The following is a 19,118-nucleotide window of genomic DNA, read 5'->3' on the forward strand; positions in this document are numbered from 1 at the left end:
AAATGAGCTCATTCACAGAACATTCTCACAGACCAGAGAATAAGTCGTGCAGCATTATACCATCCTCTAGCCATGAGCCTGAAGCAGAAAACCTAGGGCCTGAATGCCCCTCCCGTTTGTTCTGACCCCAGCCTGAGGCCTTACATCCAGGCTCACTGGGGGTAAGCTTGTACCCACATTAGCCCCATTTTCCAAAGCCTCTGGATGCCCGTCTCACAGCTGGTGGACAGGGTCGGGGGTGTTGGCTCCCCCTGCAGGATGCCGGGTTTGATGCACCTTCCCTCTCTGGAACTTTTCTATTGGGGTGCAAAGCAGGGTGGCCCCACTACCCTTTGGTTGCACATTCTCTTTGGTTTGGCTTGCTCTTTGGGGGGTACTCTACCCCATTTCCCTAGCCACCTTTCCGCACCATGATCTGCACAACATTTGAGAAGTCCCTTGACAAGCTCCACCCCATGCTGTACCCCAACTTTGCCCTCCACCAGTGCTCCAAGACCAAAACTTTGGTTCCTCTGAATGATTTTCTTTCCTGTTCAGTTTGGTTGTTAATCTGTAAGCTGGTAATAATTAAGGTCTTGATCCTGATATGTGACTCTAAAAGCACAAATAGCCAACTCAGCCAAGTCACTTAAACAGGAGGAGACATTCCTCTGAACCCAAAGGACTCTGGTTACAGTGGCCACTCGGGCCTCTCGAGCATACCCTTGGCCTCACTGTTAGGGAAGGGACGAGGCTGTGCTTCTGCTGCGGCTAGGATCAGAGAGAGACCTCATCCTATGTCTGGTGATTTTAACAGCTCTGTCACAGTACTTGATTTTACAGCTTCAAGAATTTCTTGTTCTTTAATATCATGAGTTTTGGTAATGTTTTATAAGTAATTTTCCCCATTTTATTTTTCTTTCATAAAGTCTCACAGAACAATGTTTATGATACAGCCATTTAATATATGTACAAATTGTAAAGAATATGTATAAATGTTTTACACAGATGTAAGAGCATGCAGAAGCCAACATAGAAACAAATTGTTAAAAACTGTACAGTAAATCTGAAAAGCACTTTTTCAAAACAACAAAAAGAGTGGTTTTTCTCAAATTAGCCTTTGAGCAAGTACTCCTCTGCCATTCTAAGTAGGTGGCACATTTCCCATCGACCTCAAGGAATGGAGGAAGAGACAATGAAGTTCACCATGTGTTGGACTTCAGCCCCTGGAAAACTCTGGTGTTGGCTGATGCCAATACATCTGGGATGCTGTCAGCAAGAGATCTCAGGAGGCAGCAGGGCTCAGAAGGCTGAGCAGCAGCACTGTTTTCCTGGTGATAGAGTCGCTAACTGGGAACCACACCAGGTAGAAAGCCACCCTATGCACCCAGGAGGGAGGAAGCCATCTTTGGAGGTGCAGTGGTGGGAATCATGAAATGCAACAGATGCCTGGGAGATCAAGGATGGAATGATTCCTCACATGCTTATGAGTTTCTGCCCTGAAGTCTCACTCTTAGCCTTCCTGCAAAAAGTCCCTGTCATTGTGCCTCCCAGAAGACACACTGGACCCTCAGACATATAAGGCCCCAGCAGAACCAGTCCAAGAGTGTACTTAAATCCACATGGGTATGTGTGTGTGTTGGGGAATCACAGAGAATGTCTGTATTTGATATGGACTTCAGGGCCAGGGCCATCTGGGTTCCAACCCCAGCACCACTACTCACAAGCCCTGACTGTGGGCAAGTCAATTTATGTTCTCCGGGTCCCTGTGTCCTTGTTTATTGAGAATTTTATGCCTCTCAACACCTCTGTTTTTGTGCAACTGGCATACACAGGAATGGCTCGGTGAGCACGAAATCCTTCTTCTGCTTTTCTGCTAGTCAACAGCATCGGCCAAAAAGCTAAAGCTTATTTCTCTGAATTTTCTTAATTTTTAAATTTTTGTGTTTTTCTTTATTAAAGTTACACTTTTCTTGCAGAAGCTAAAATGTCATAGAACTAAACAAAAAGGGATAAATTTGCCTACAGTCCTACCCTCTTGAAATAATCACCATTACTAGTTGGGTAAACATTATTTCAGTTTCTTCTATGAATATGCCAATTTAAACTTATTTTCACATTATGTCCTGTTTCATATTCACATTATGTATTATATACCATGTAGAAGCTTCCAGATATCCTTACATGAGCCTTCTTTGTGTTCACTGGGTCTTTTCTAACGTCAGGCGTCTGTATGGATCACTGCCAAGGAAACCAGGACTGGGAGGGCCAGAGAACAGTGTATCAGGACGGGATGTGGTCAAATCTGCTCTCCAGCCCAGGAACCAGGTAAAAGCCCCGAGCCCTGCCTGAACCCCCAAACCACACATAACTCAGGGAGACTTGCTTAGTTCTGCCCACACTTTCTCTTCTCTTCCTTGGGTGGTTAATCCCCCTGGTCTCTGATTTCAGGCTTCTCATTCCCAAGGGAAAAGCATGACATGGTGCCGTGTAGCTCTACTTTTTGAGCACAGAATTCTCTTCTCTTATTTTAATGTACAAGCAATGCATGCTCATGGGCGTCTGTGTGGCTTAGCTGGTCAAGCATCTGACTCTTGATTTCAGCTCAGGTCATGATCTCACAGTTCATGGGCTCAAGTCCCGAGTCAGTACAAGATAAATGTCCTAGAGTGAAATCATATTTCTTTAAGATAACTTCCTAAAAGCAGCATGGCCAAATGCACATTTGAAAGCTTTTGATGTATATTGTAAGTGCCTAATGAAGACATCCTTCAACACTGAAAAAAAAATGTAGGCTCACCCCACATATTTGTAATTTAGTAGACAAATGTGTGCTAACATTTTATGTGTGTATATATGTGGGTTATTGATGTGCTTGTGTTTATATTTGTAAAAACAAAGAGAAAAGTCTGTAAGGAACCACAGGAAATAGTAGGTAGTTCCTGGGAAATGAGCTTGATGGGTTGGGGGAGAAAGAGTTTGACTTCTTTATATAGCTGAGTGTTTTTGTCTTTTTTTAAAAGAATGAAACGTATTACTTTTACAATAGTGCAAACTATGTAGATATCTATATATTTTGAATTGAACAAGAGTTTAAAACAATTAAGCCTCCTCACAGCTCTCCCCTGCTCTCTTGCCAGGCTTGACAGTTTTCTTTCTCTGGTGGCAGGTCTCTGGGTGGAACAGTGCCAGGGACACTGGGTCTGTGGTGTAGGATGCTGAGTGTCAGTGGCGTATGCAACCACATCTGCTTGCCGGCCCAAGACCAAGGTAAGAGCGCAAGTCCTGCCTTGCGAATCCTAGACCAACTGAGACTTAGCCCGCCCAGACAATGGCTATCAGGCTCACCTCACAGAGAGAGAGAGAGAGAGAGAGAGAGAAGGCAAGTACAGATGGGGCCAGTGTTAGTCTCTGCTAAAATTAGAAAAGATGCCCCACCTCCCAGGTCCAGGAGACTATGAAGAAACAGAAAAATAGTATCTTGTTTTAGAAGGATTTGTAAAACTTGAAAAAGCTGGAAATAGGGGCACCTGGGTGGCTCAGTTGGTTAAGTGTCTGACTCTTGATTTCACCTCAGGTCATAATCTCACGGTCCATGAGATCCAGTCCCATGTTGGGCTCTGCACTGACAGCACAGAGCCTGCTTGGTATTATCTCTCTCCCTGTCTCTCTGCCCCTCCCCTGCTCACACCCTCTCTTTCAAAATAAATTAAAAACTTAAAAAAAAAAAAGCTGAAAACAGTCTTAAAATAAAAATTAAAAATCCTTAAGCTACCAAATTATTCCTCAGCAAGGGCTGGAAAGAACATAAGTATGAACGAGTTAGCCTATATCTCACACCCAAACACATGTCCACACTGGTGTGAAACACACAGGTCTATTCATTCACTCCACAAAACCTTTTTTTTTAATTTCTAATTTGTGGGGCACCTGGGTGGTTCAGTCAGTTAAGGTCTGACTTTGGCTCAGCTCATGATCTCACGGTCAGAAAGTTCGAGCCCCACGTGGGGCTCTATGCTAACAGCTCAGAGCCTGGAGCCTGCTTTGGATTCTGTGTCTCCTTCTCTCTCTGCCCCACCCCCACTTGTGCTCTGTCTCTCTCTGACTCTCAAAAATGAATAAATGTTAAAAAAAATTGATCTTTAATTTGAGGGGAAGGTAGAGAATCCCAACGACACAGGGCTTGATCTCACGAACCATGTGATCGTGACCTGAGCCAAAACTAAGTCGGATGCTTAACCAATTGAGCCACCCAGGTGCCCCTCCACCAATCTTTACACCTGCCCACCTGATTCTTGCCAGCAGTGGCTGAAAGTTTCAATTTTACCACAGAACCTTCAGGCCATGTGTGTGGCCTGAACATTGCCTCACCCTGGAGACCTCTGAGCAGGTCACAGGGAAAAAAAGCTAGCACACCCCAACACGAATGATCTCAGGAGCTAGTTGAGAGGCTGAGGGAGTAGTAGTCTGGAGGATAATGCCCGAGGTACTGACAAATGGATTGTGGTTCTATTCACCATACTGGAGCTCCACAGAGACTGTAAAGAATAGCCTCTTAGTGGGGGACCTGGATGGCCCAGTCAGTTAAGTGTTTGACTCTTGGTTTTGGCTCAGGTCATGATCTCGCGGTTTCATGAATCCAAGCCCCACATTGAGCTCTGCACTGGATGCCCAGAGCTGCTTGGGATTCTCTCTCTCTCCCTCTCTCTCTGCCCCTCCCCCACTTGCACTTTCTCTGTCTCTCTCAAAATAAATAAACAAACATTAAAAATTAAAAAAAAAATGAATAGCCTCCTAGGTTTGGGAGTTTAAAACCCAACTGAGGATAAGAAATACATTTAGAAGAGAAGGAAAACATTTTCTATAATATATTATTAGATGTTCGATATTTTCTCTACATTATTTCCTTATCCTTACAATAGCCTCATGAGTGGAGTATTCTGAGCCTCTAATTCTTGATGAAGAAACCTACTCAGCTTAAACTGTCAAGGTCACAGCACCTTGGTAGAGCCTGCTTTTAGAGACAGATCTTTGTGGCTTTAAAACCCCCTTTTTTGCCCTCTACTATACTCCCTCCAAAAATAAAAATTAGCATGTGTATTATCTGGCAATTTAATTCTAGTCAACCACTTTGAAATCAGGTGTGCCATCCACGCTCCCATAGAGGGAAGCACTTACAGAATCGGAGCCTTGGGAACAAACCCTGGCGGATTTCCTAACACTTGGTTAGTGACTTGTTACAGGATCTTGATTAACATTTGGGAGGCCAAGAGCTTGAAAGACATGGATCAGTTATGCAGTCTCTTTCTGTGCCAAGTTGATTAAACAGTCTCTAAAAGAAAGGCTATGGGTCTTGGGTCTTCCTGACACTTTGAGAGATGAAAAGGGGACTCTAAGTTTGGGTTGTGAGAATAGTACCATCTCACCTGACAGCAGCTTGCAATGTCCCTGAGGTCTAAATGCCACATGATGCTGTCCAGGGAAGCAGCTATTCCTGACTGGTACACTGGGATCTGTGCTATAGAAAATCGCTGATGGCCCAGAAATCCGTGCGTATTTCAAGCTGGTCCAACTCCAAAATATTTGTCACCCTACCCTTCTGCTCTTCTTCACTGAGCTTCACTTTCTTAGTCTCATGAAATCCGAGGGCTCACAAATATTCCCTCTGTTACACCAATGCAATGCACAATATTATAGCCCCAAAGTCCTCAAGTCCCACCAGCCTGCAATTAATTAGCTGCTGCAACAAATAAATCCCCAGATCTTACTGGCTTAACTCACTTGAGGTCTATTCCAATCCAGTGTGAAATCCAAAATTGGTATTCTTTTTTTTCAATGTTTATTTATTTTTGAGAGGTGGGGGAGAGTGAGAGAAAGCAGGGGGAGGGGCAGAGAGGGGGGGGGGATGGAGGATCCAAAGCTGGCTCTGTGCTGAAAGCAATAAGCCTGATGTGGGGCTTGAACCCACGAACGATGAAATCATGACCTGAACTGAAGTTGGACGCTCAACCAACTGAGACACTCAAGTACCCCCGCCCTCCTAAAATGGGTATTCTTGAACAACAGACAGCTTTCCTCCAAGTAGTAATTTGGGGACCAGGCGCCTCCCATCTTGAGTCACCATTTTCAATACTTGGCTTCCAGGATCATTTATCTATGTGCTTTAGGCTAGCAATTGGAGGGTTGTATGAGGTGGGGAGGGGGTGATTAGGGGCCTCACCCCAGAAGTGGAGCATATCACTTCTGTTCACATTCCATTGCCTAGAACTCTGTCACATGGCCATAGGTAACTGCAGGAGAGGCTGGAAACTGCAATGTACTATTCTCAAGAAGTCCACCTGCTGCTCACATGAAGGCTGGCCTTCTCGATTGTGGCCAAGGTTACATAGGTCCATACCAGCAGTCAAACATTCCACAGAGCCATGCTTGCAAGATGCATGTTCTTCCAAACAGCTTTGCAAAAGGAAACATTAAAACTTATACATAAAAACTGGATCAACATTTCTGAGAACCTATAATAAAAGAAGGCTGAAGGATTAGGTGGAAGGAGGAAAAAAGTTGTAATGCTCAGATGTGGGTTTTTTGTTTTTTTCCTGTGCCTGAACATGGCAAGAGGCTTATTTACCCAAGGAAATCTCTGCCTGTTAGTATTTCAGGTAATGTGACTGGACGAGGAATTCTAGGTAGTTCTGTGGAGACTGGGGGGGAGAAGTCGAGAAGATGCCAGTCCCATTTCTAGACCAGACCCTGAGCCCTGTAACTTGGATATAAAATCTGGTGAATGGGAGTATGTAAGGAAAAGGCATAGACTGTGTGTGCAGAGTAGAGAGCTTGGGATTTGGATCAGAAGAACCTGAGTAGGAAGTTACTAGGGAGTAACTTCTTTTCATGTGTGTAATGGAGATAACGTTTGAGAGTACTTTTTATTTTTAAAGGGGGTGGAGATAGTGTGTGTGTATATATATATATATATATATATATATATGTTATTTTAAAGATCAATTTATGGGACACCTGGGTGGCTCAGTCCGTTAAGTGTCCAACTCTTGATTTCAGCTCAGGTCATGATCTCACTGTTAATGGGATCGAGACCCATGCTGGGCTCTGCAATGGAAATGGAGTCTGCTTGGGATTCTCTCTCTCTTTCTCTCTCTCTCTCTCTCTCTCTCTGACCCTCCTCCCTCACACTCTCTCTTTCTGTAAAAAAATATTAAATTTTTTAATTAAAAAAAGCTCAATTATGTATACTATTTAAAGTGTATATATATATACATATATATATAATATCCAATTTTTCTATGTAGTAGAGGTAAAATCTGGTAGTAGAGGTGCTTAATAAATGCTGATTCCTTTTCGCCCCACCCCATTTCCCTCTGCCATTCAAAGTGCCCTCTGTTCTTTAGGCAGTCTTGATTATTAGACGGAAGAAACTATTTCACTTGGGCTTGGAGAGCTTATGTGAAGATACACCATTACTCAAACACGGATCTCTCTAATCCAGAAAGGTCAACTGCCCATCAGGGCTTAAGCTTCCAAATACTTGTGACTTGACCAGGTTCCACACCCCAGCCCAGCTCAGTGGGAGGAAGGGTTTAAACCTCGGCCCATCTCTGCCCATCTGCCTGGTCATCACAGGAGACTCTACACAGCAGCGTGGCATGGGGGTGTCCTCCTCCTTGCTGCCCCCCCACTCTCAGCACAGAGTGCAGACTCTCACTTTCAGACTCTCAAGGAGATTGGCAAGTCCAGTCAGCTGCTGCTTGCTAGAGTCAGTGTAAGGAACTAGGTAGAAGGATGTGTGTGCAAAGATGAGGAGGAAGGAGAGAGAATGGGGAAGGCAGGGGCATAAGACATCGCATCTGAAGAGGAAGCATAGGGTGGCATCTCACCCTCCACCTGCACTGTGCTCAGCCCTCCACCTGCACTCCCCTCCCTTCCCATGGTCCTCCTCTATTCCTGCATTCACTGCTGTATCACTGGCGCTCAGTGATACAGAATTCACTTCATGTAAAAGAGAAGCATGAGCCCATGTCTGTGTAAAGGAGAAGTGCTCACATCCGTGGGGTTTCAAAAAAGGTGGAGGATGGGGGACTTGTGGGCTTCCCACCCTAGCAGCAATCATTAGAGATGAGGAAACCAGTGTCCTGTAAAGACAGCATGACTTATCCAACGTCACACAGTCATGACTCTGAGGCTTAAACTTGGGTGCACTTAGTTGTGAGCAATAATTCCTTTTTATTTTCTTTTACGTTTATTTATATATTTTGAGACAGAGACAGCAGTGAGCAGGAGAGGGGCAGAGAGAGAGGGAAACAGAAGATCCCATGCAGGCTCTGTACTGACAGCATGGAGTCCAAAGTGGGGCTCAAAGTTACAAAAACATGAGACAATGACTGGAGCTGAAACCAAGAGTCTGACACTTAACCAACTGAGCCACCCAGGTGCTCCAAGAATTCCTTTAAAAGATTTTTTTAATGTTTACTTTTATTTTTGAGAGAGAGAGAGAGAGAGAGAGAGAGAGAGAGACAGCTTATGAGTGGGGGAGGAGCAGAGAGAGAGGGAGACACAGAATCCCAAGCAGGCTCCAGGCTCTGAGCTGTCAGCACAGAGCCCGATGAGGGGCTGGAACCCACGAACCATGAGATCATGACCTGAGCCCAAGTCGAACGCTCGACTGACTGAACCACCCAGACATCCCAAGAATTCCTTTTTAAATAATACCATCACTGATCCTGAAAACAGCAACCTTTATTGGGTGCTTGCTGTCTTCCAGACATTGTGCTGAATTATGGACACAATTATCTCACCAAATTCTCACCCGACACCATGGGGGCAGGTACTATTCTCATGCTCATTTTACAGGGGAGGAAACCGAGCCTCACAGGGGTTTGGTAACTTGTCCATGGTCACACCGCTACTGAGTGGGAGTCAGGATCTGACCCAGGTGATCCGGCTCCTGAACTCAGACTCTTGCCTGTTGCACGATCTAGATTTGGCACAGCACAGAGAGGTCTATGTGGGAAGGGACATGCTTAACATTCTCCTGGAGACCAGATGTTATCCTCAACCTTGGTCCCACGCTCTAATTTCAGAGCATAGGGAGCAGCAGAGCTGGTATTTGGAGCAGCTGAGTGTTCACTCTTCATTGCTGACCATGGGCTCTTTGTAAGCAAAGGCTCTCATTTGGAGGGGGGACTCTTAGGATGGGGATAGCCCCTTGTAGACAATGGCTATCCTCTTTACTACCTTGTAGAGAAATGATGTAAGATTGTGACTTCGTTGATCCTCCTCTGGCAAATGTCTGTTTAGGCAAAACTTGGTCACATGCTAAGTTTCCTGACCTCTAGATGGGCATCATGAACCCACATACAGTTGTTGAGCCAACAGTAATACCTGCTTAAGCCCTAGAAGTCTCTTCATGGTTCAGCTTATATTTTGCAGCAGAGTAGAATATGGGCAGATTCTGACTTCCCTTTCTTTTGTGATATTTCCTTAATGAACTGATACATTTTTGCATGGACTGTGTATAAGTGCCCTGTTCTAGGGAATAGAAAGGCATACATTCCCTTTCATAGAAATTAATAATGATAGTAGCTGCCAGTTTTGAGGACTCTGCCAGGAATAGATGTGTGTACATATATGTTCATTTAATCTGCCCAACAGGCCATTGAGGTAGGAATTATAATGCCTGCTTTGCAGATGAGGAAGTGAGGCTCAGAAAGGGAAATTAATTTCCCCAAGTTTACACAGCTACCAAGTAGTGGAGCCAGATACAAACCAGATCTGTTGCACCCCAGAATCCTCACTCTCATGCACTGGGCTATACTCACGTCGGCCTTTGTGAACAGCCAGAAATAAGGGCCATATTGCTCTTCCTCAGCTCTTTTAAAGCCAAAGTTACAGTTTTAGGTGGATGAGCCCTACCTTTAAACTGGTTGGGCATCAGAGTCCTCCATAGCAAGCAGCTTAGCACAAAGCAATTGTGTTCTGCTGATGAAATGGTAACACCATGCCTGTTGCTGTGTCCTTAAAAGCCCATTTACCTGTGTCTCAGAGAGAAGTCAAGAACTTGGACCTAGCCTGACAGGAATGTGCACCAGTTAAGAGCAGCCTTTGAGGTTTGATCCTAGTTCTGCCATATTATTTTGGGTTTGTTACTAAACCTCTCTGTGATTTTGTTTTCTCGTCTGTAAAATGGCAATAATAATGCCTGTCTGTATTGGAAACCATATGGGATGTCTTCCTAATTACAATGGCTCCCTGAATGCCACCCCCACCTCTCTCTCTCTCTCTCTCTCTCTCTCTGACACACACACACACACACACACACACACACACACCTCAGCAGCTTTGTATTATAGGGTGGGGGGCAGGGAGCATTTGACAATCAAATTCTCTCCTGGAGCATTCCAAATTTGAGATTGAGAAAATCTAATACTTTCTGGATTGAACTTAAATTTAGGGTTCCAGAATGGTCACATTCCCTCCAACATATGGTTTGAGAAACAGCAAGATCTACAACTGGGAACACTTTGAAGGTTGCCGATTGGGGGGGGGGGGGTGCAGATTAGGAGTACAATCAAGTTTAAATGCAAATGGAACTCCCCTTGGTAGGCCCAGGGTGATGGGGGGGGGGCAGATGACATTTGCTTAAAGTTTGTTTGTATGAACAGAATATTTTCTTTGTCTCAGACCAGCAGGGGTGCCATAGAATGTTTACTTCCTCCTTTGTAAGGGCAAGCCCACCTTGTTCATGCCACAGCCCCAGCATTTAGCACAGGGCGTGGTACATAGTCAGAGATCAATAAGGATTTTCCTAAAACCTGAATGCGATTTTTTAATATACTAATGTTAGTACTGGCCCACTCACATCCCCAGGAAGTGACCACATGGAAGGATTCAAACAGAAGTTTACCCAGCTCCAAAGCCGTGTCCTTCCTGTCATTAGTGCCCTTATGAGGCTTCCAATTTGGCAAATAAAGGACACTCTATGGGTCCTGTTCACACCCAATCTCAACCCCATGTCCCCTCTCTCCTGCCCTTCTCTCTGTCCCCACCCATTAGCCAAAACTCCCATTCATTTATCACTGTCTCTACTGTGGGTTCACTTAATAGTTATTGAGCACAATAAATACTTATCATTGAAGCACAGAAGACAAGAGATAAAGAAGACCACTCACCCACCCTAGCCATCAAGATATTCACAGGAGAGAAATGTAAAAATAATAATAATTGCAACACAGTGTGCTAAGTGCTATGACCAGACAAGTATACAGACAACGTTACCTCTCCCAAGGGTGGGGATTGAGGAAAGTTTTGGCGGTGACATTTGTGCTAAGCCTTGTGAGATGTGGTAGAGAAAGAAAGGGAAATGGTTTTCCAAGTTCAAGGAACAGCTTGAACTGAGCATGAAGTACCTGGCAAGGAGCAGCAGCCAGAGCATCCCAGAGTGCCTGAGGGTGAGGAGGAAGACAGGAGGCAGGGAGGCAGGCTAGGGCCCCACTGCCAAGGCTCTGAAGGCCCCACTCAGTTTGGAGTAGCCCAAAGGACAAACAAAGCAGGTTTTTGGGGCACCAGCAAAACAGGGCACCCAAAATAAAATCAGAAAAGAGGACATCTAAAAAGAAACAAGTTTAATTTCAACACACCTTTGAGGTTTGTTGAAATTTCAAAATTATTTCAAAATATGTTTTTATTTCATGGTTAAGCACTTTCTTAAAATTTGCGGTTACATATAGAGAACATCTCTATCATTTGTTCAGTGTTTAGGGCCTCTTTAAGGTTTCTTTCTGGCTCTGACTCTGTTTCAGAAATTGGACAGCCTCAGCTGTCCCAGCCTCAGCTTTGGGATAGGCAGGGTTGTGTTGAGGCAGTTTTGCAGAATTGTTTCATGAATAACCTATAGTTATTCGTGCACCCCCTAACCTACCCAGGAGTACTAGCAATTTATGAGGTCAGTTGTTGTCCAAAGGACCTCTCCTGGTGGCATTTCAGAAACTGTGAGAAATGAAACAAGGTAGGGAGGGTCTCTTCCTGTATCCCTAGGATTAGAACCCAGGCCCCTGGCGAAATGACAAGGACTCTACTACTCTCTAAAGAGAAGTCAACCATATTGCTAAAGCCATAAGAATCTGCAAACTGGTCCTGCCATGCCCAAGCAGCTGAGTCATCCTTATCCCATGTTAAGTAAGACATCTTATGGGATACGATGTTCATGGCCAGAATGAACACACACCTCTGCCTTCGCCTACTGCCACTGGGGAGGGAAGGAGGACATATTCCTCCAAAAAGCCGAGGGGAGTACAGATTTCAGAAAATCACTTATCTAGCTGAGGAGTGCTTACAAGAAGGGGGAAATGAACTCTCACTCCCCACCTGGTTGGTTACTGCAGCTACCCGGCATCCCCCAATCCCACCGCAGTGCTGTCTGATGAGAGACATCCTGGAAGAGCCTAACACATATATTGAGAGTTAGGGTTCTTGGAAAAGAAGGTGGACAAGATGAAGTGAAACTCTACACCAAGAGAATGACATATATCGTGTCGGCAAAGACCACCACAAGTGCCTAAATCAGACCAAGCCAGGAGACTAAGGTGGCCTCCTTCCCACCAGCAGGTGACCTAGGAGCACCCCTGCTGGTTCTTCTGACTCTCCCTGTCCTCAATACCAAAGGCCCTAAGCCCAGAGCAGACAGGGGAGATGTCAAAGAAGGGGCTGCGCCCTTGCAAACACCCAGTTCCTAGATTGTGATTTCTACAGGGATGTATTCCATGCCTGGCATGTGTCTGGCCCAGAGGGGATGTTTCTTTGTGTTTAAAAAAAAAAAAGGAATGAGTGGATAAAGTACATAATAAAGGCCAGGGCCCACCCCCCACCCCACTCCACCCCTTTCTCTGTCACTCATAGCTTACCTGCTTCAGGAGACTCTTGTCTGTCAGAGGAGGGTGTTCCTTTGGGTCAGAGACTTGCCTAGGCAACAAGGAGGAGTTACCCAGGATACCTACTGGTGTGAGTTCTTCAGAAGTAGTTTCTGGGCAGGGCTTAAGGCTCTCACCTCCCTAGTCCCACCCCTGCCCTTGCATTCTAATTCGGGGGTGGGGGTGGAAGAGTATAAATTTCAGCCGTTCTCTGCCTTGCTGCCTTTCTGCCAGACTTTCTACAGCAACATGAAGGTGGGGGGCTTCCTCCTCCTGGTGATGCTCATCACCCTCAGCTTGGAGGTGCAGGAGCTCCAGGCTGCGGTGAGGCCACTGAAATTGTTGGGTGAGTCCAGTCAGAAGACAGCCCTGTTCTCTGAATGAGGGAGCTGGAAAGTGGGCCAGCAGGGACCGGTGTGTGCAGGGGGAGGAGGGAAGAAAGGAGAAAAGGAAAGATGTTCTAGTCAAGGAGCCATCTTGACCACATAAATCTCTCTCCCTCTGCTTCCACTCTTCCCCCTCCTTTCCTCGGGTCATCCCTTCATCCGGACTCTCCACTCTTCCCTTTTTGCTGCCCCATCATCTCTTCCATCTCCCCCAGCATCTCTCTTCCCAAGGGTTTCTTGGCCTTTTGCAACAAATAAATCAGATCACTAGAGAACACATTGTCTTAGTCACATTACACACAAATCATCTCGATCTCGCTTTTCCCTTTACCACCAACATTCTCAAAGGAGCCATCTTAACTCTCTGCCCCTACTTCCCCACAACTCATTCCTTCACACCCTGAAGACTGACTGTCGCCCTTTCTGTCCTTATCAGTCTCCAGAAACTTTGCTCCCAGGATCTGCTGGCAAATCTCTTGACGCTCCTCAGCAGCGAAAGCCTGTAACCTCTGCATCTGACATGGTTTGCTGCCCTGTCAATCCTCAAACTTTCTTCTCTCTTGGATTCTCTTCACTGTAGCTCCTGCTTCTCCCTAAATATTCCTGGGTTCTCACTTACTCCCCTCTCTTCTTTGCTGTCCTCCTCCCCCCTCCATTAAACCAGTTGCCAAATACTGTCCATTCTTTGAAATTGTTTCTTGCATGTGTTCCTTCCTTTCCCCTCCCCATTGCCACACAGCACTTCCAGCCTTGACTACCCCATGCTTGGGCCAGTGCCCAAGTTTCCTGACCGCACCCCCTGGCCCTCTTTCCCTTCTGAGGTTTGCTTGCTCACTGAATCCTGGTCCATTTTATGCCCTCACACCAGAATAATCTTTGTAAGCAAACTGCAGTCATATCCCTCCCTTGGCCTACCAAATGGAATCCAAACTCATCAGGTCCTCAAGATCTGACCCCAGTAACTTTGTCCCCTACCTGTTTGTCCTGCTTGACTTCCAACTGCTCCCGTGTACTTCTCCAGCCTCACATTTGCCAGTCCTCCTGTATTCCTTGCATTCCAGGCCGAGCAGTGAGGAGAGGAGATGCCTAGAGTGCAATATTGAAGGAGACGTTCACTCTCAGGTTGTGCAAGTGGCTCCTTAAACTTTGTGCCCTGGATGCCTCACATGCCTGCATTTCCCCTTGTGAACTTTTGCTAGTAATTCTTTTCTCTTCTCACAAGACTCTACCACCACCACCGCCCCCCCCCCATGCCCCCGCCCCGTCAAGTCTGTCTTAAAAAGATTCCTGTACTTCAAGACTCACCTTTTGTGGCTAATCTAACTGGAAATAATGTCCTCCCTCCTCTGAGCCCCTTTTCCTTTGGATATACCTCTCTCAGGACACCTGTCACATACTGCTATGTTTTTAGTACTTCATTTTTTAAAAATATTTTAATGTTTGCTTATTTTTGAGAGAAAGAGAGTGGGGAGGGGCAGAGAGAGAGAGGGACAGGGGATCCAAAGTGGGCTCTGTGCTGACAGCACAGCCCAATGTGGGGCTCGAACCCATGAACCAAATTTGGACACTTAACTGACTGAGCCACCCAGGCACCTTGTTGTTAGTACTTTAAACACAAGTCTTATCTCTGTTGTTAGATTCTAAGCTGCTTTAAGATAGTGACTCTACCTGACATCTTTTCTTTTAACTGTTTTTTTTAATGTTTATTTATTTTTGAGAGAGAGAGAGAGAGAGAGGGAGAGAGAGAGGGAGCATGAGTGGGGAGAAGCAGAGAGAGAGGGAGACACAGAATCTGAAACAGGTTCCAGGCTCTGAGCTGTCAGCACAGAGCCCAACGCAGGGCCCAAACTCACAAACCACGAGATCATGACCTGAGCCAAAGTTGGATGCTCAACCCACTGAGCCACCCAGGCACCCCTTAAATCTTTATATTTTCTGAATAACTTAGCTCTATGCTTCATACATAGCAAAGATCAACAGATTTAAGGAGTGGGGCAAAGTCTTCAACCATCTCACCATATATCAACAACAGCAAACAGAAGCAGGGAGGGATCGTACTGACTTTCTCTGAGGTCTGCAAGTATATTATAGACATCCCACCAGGCTCCCTTCTTATACTCTTAAACATTGCTAGTCATCACAGGATTCTTTTCCTGTTGAGCCTGGACAAGATGCCCCAGCCTTCTCAACGCAGCATTAAGTAGTCATCTCTGTTGATCAGACTTGACACTGGAGAATGAACTTCATTTCCCCTGCTAGATCTAAGAGCTCCATTTTACATATGAGGAAACAAGAGCCCAGAGAAGTCCAGACACAGAATCAGGTAGAGAAACCCCTGAGTAGAAGCAAAAGCACAGCACACATTCGTCCAGAGCTCTGCATACATTTAGCTAGAAGTTCCTGTGGGGTCTTAACCGGCTTCTTGGACCTATTTCATTGGTTCTCAAAGACTGTGAGGCTCTGGGAACCTAGGGGGCCTCCACTCAGGTCAGGAGTGACTCCTTGACATTTGGCAATGTGCACTTCATCTCAGAGTCTGTTTCACCATGTGGGACGGCAGAGGGAACTTGGCCTAGGGGCCAGGCTGGTCTGGGTTCAATTCCATTTCTGTACCTACAGAGGTGGGCAATTCACCTCTGTGCACACCAGTCACCACACTTTTAAGTGAGGTTAATCAGATTCACTGCGCAGGGTGACAGCAAGGCACCCTGGATGGCATTTGCTTAATGTGAGTCTCCTCTTTTCTGCCCTTTTCCCTGCAAAGTAGGGAAGTGAGGACATTTGAGTGGGCTTCTTTGCACTTCCCTTCTGCAAATACAATGATTCTCTTATTTAAAGTAGGCCTTACTTTATTGTGATTATGTGAATGTATTGTCTTTAACTGAAATATATAAGATGTTAAAGAGTATTATTCTGTAATTATTTAAAAATTCCATATTTATTGAATTGAAAGAAGAAAGTGGAACTAGCCGCTTCAGTCAAGGGCTGTCCTCTCTGATACCTGGGCTTAAAACAAGGTGGTCTGTTCTAACATAGGTAGCTGCATTGAGGAATGCAGTGGTGACTGGGATTGTGATCCAGATGAACGCTGTGACAGCAATGGGTGTGGCCACGTCTGTGTTCCAGCCTAAGGACAGGTGAAAACATCAGGCCCTTCCCTGCTTCCTCAAACCTTGTCCAACCTAAGGAGACTGGCTCTGGTGGGACTTTCCAGAGCTGGGTGGAACAGAAGCCTATCATTCTGTGGCCTCTCCCTCTTTACACCCTTCTCAAGAAAAAGAAGCATCCATCACAGGATGGTAGCTTCCAAACCTTTAAAATAATTTCATTACCCAATATATCCAGAAGAGAAATCAGACTATTTATTTGAACAAAAAGAACATTAAAATCTGTCACATTATGCCCCATCCCCAAATGATATCTGCTTAATACTTTGGTGCATATTTTAAACACACACATGCAAATACATAATATACATACATATATATTATATATATATGTACATGTTATATATATTAATATATGTATATATTATATATATATTGAAATGAGATAATTTGTGTCTATTTTTATTTCTTAATTATTTCACTTAGAAAATAGCTATTTTCTAATACAACTTTTAACAATACCAACGTTTCTATACCATCGTCAACAGGCATAAGGCTGTTATACCTTTAACAGCCTTATAAAAAAGTTCATCATATATGTTCATATACTTAGTAACCCCCATTAATACACACTTGATATATTTATTATTTATTTTATTAATACAGTTGTAATGAATACTAAATTGGTATACATGCCCTTATTAACTTCCTTGGGATAAATTCTAAGAATTATAATTTATGGCCCAAGAGTATGTTCATTTTATTTATTTATTTTTCAATATATGAAGTTTATTGTCAAATTGGTTTCCATACAACACCCAGTGCTCATCCCAAAAGGTGCCCTCCTCAATACCCATCACCCACCCTCCCCTCCCTCCCACCCCCCATCAACCCTCAGTTTGTTCTCAGTTTTTAAGAGTCTCTTATGCTTTGGCTCTCTTCCACTCTAACCTCTTTTTTTTTTCCTTCCCCTCCCCCATGTGTTTTTGTTAAGTTTCTTGGGATCCACATAAGAGTGAAACCATATGATATCTGTCTTTCTCTGTATGGCTTATTTCACTTAGCATCACACTCTCCAGTTCCATCCATGTTGCTACAAAGGGCCATATTTCATTTTTTCTCATTGCCACATAGTATTCCATTGTGTATATAAACCACAATTTCTTTATCCATTCATCAGTTGATGGACATTTAGGCTCTTTCCATAATTTGGCTATTGTTGAGAGTGCTGCTATAAACATTGGGGTACAAGTGCCTCTATGCATCAGCACTCCTGTATCCCTTGGGTAAATTCCTAGCAGTGCTATTGCTGGGTCATAGGGTAGGTCTATTTTTAATTTTTTGAGGAACCTCCACACTGTTTTCCAGAGTGGCTGCACCAATTTGTATTCCCACCAACAGTGCAAGAGGGTTCCCGTTTCTCCACATCCTCACCAGCATCTATAGTCTCCTGATTTGTTCATTTTGGCCACGCTGACTCAGAGTATGTTCATTTTAAACCTCTGATGCACATTGCCAGATTAACCCATGAGAACCCCTTTCCTGTAGAAAAATTTCAGGGTCCTCATGTGATATTTTTAGTAGCCATCAAATGAAAAAAAAATGCATAATGGAAAGCTACCATGATTCAGTCTTGATTATAAATTAGGTTGTATTTATTAATTAACGTAATAACTAACACAACAGAATCAACATAAACTTCAGAAGTAAGCCATTTGTGTTCAGAGGTTACTATTTGTCCAATCCACCCACAATCCTTGGGATGCTTTTAGCCTTGCTCGCTCTTTTCAGGTGCTTGTTGATTCCCAGAACTGGGAACTGTCACCTCTCAATTGCAGTCTGCAACCCTAGGTCACAAAAACAGCAGGTCTCATGCATAATTTTTTTTGTACATTTTTCAGATGAAGATTTATCTTAAGGGTCATCCTTCTCTAATAATTTCTCATCACTTCCTATCTTCAAAGATGTGACTGGAACTCCTTGCCCTGGAAGACAGATGAAAATGGGGACCTGTGGATGGAGATTACATGTGGTGGGGAAGGAAAAAGAGTCACTTCTTTCAATAAATCATCATTGTTAAAAGTACCCACACTGCTTGAGTTATTTGGTTAGGGGTGATGATGAGGTGGGGGAAACATTTGCTCGGGACTTGGTATGCCACTGTGTTATAGTCTCCACAAGAATCATCTAATTTATCCTTACAACCACCTTGTGACTGCTTATTACCACTACCATTTTACATATAAGGGGGCTGAGGTTTGGAGAGATTAAGTAATTTACTCAAACTCATATAGTAGATAAGTGTCAGGACCTTATCGCTAATCTCATGTCAAGCTCCGGGGCCTATGCATTATAGCATTGTAGTTAGGAGCTCTGATTCTGAATTCCAAACCCAGTTCCACCACACAACTGTGTGACCTTCAGCAAGTGTCCTAACCTTTCTGTGCTTTAGTTTTCTGATCTGATTATCAATATATACTTCCTAGAGCTACAAGGATAAAAGAAGTTAGTTCATGTAAAGTGCTTGGCATGCTTGGCATAGTGCCTGACACAGAAAACACTCAATAAATGTTGACTATGATTATGATTATTACCAAATAGATGGGCTGATGGCCCTTAGTCCTAATTTTCTAAGATTCTAGAAGAGAAGCCAAGGCCAATCCTCCTTCCTAGCCTATCCTAGTTGATCTCAATTCTTAGGACCAGCCTCTCTCTTCCGGTTTTCCCCA

The 19,118-nt window shown here is 44.4% G+C and overlaps 1 long non-coding RNA gene across 1 annotated transcript; it reads left to right on the forward strand.

The window, feature by feature from the left end:
• The first annotated feature begins 13,108 nt into the window (after positions 1–13,108).
• On the forward strand, positions 13,109–18,474 carry LOC122485253. Its single transcript, XR_006297824.1, has 3 exons — positions 13,109–13,242; positions 16,319–16,419; positions 18,291–18,474. It is a non-coding gene; the product is annotated as an uncharacterized LOC122485253 (long non-coding RNA).
• Positions 18,475–19,118: the final 644 nt, after the last annotated feature.

This window comes from Prionailurus bengalensis, chromosome E1, assembly GCF_016509475.1.
Source record: "Prionailurus bengalensis isolate Pbe53 chromosome E1, Fcat_Pben_1.1_paternal_pri, whole genome shotgun sequence".
Lineage (NCBI taxonomy): Eukaryota > Metazoa > Chordata > Mammalia > Carnivora > Felidae > Prionailurus > Prionailurus bengalensis.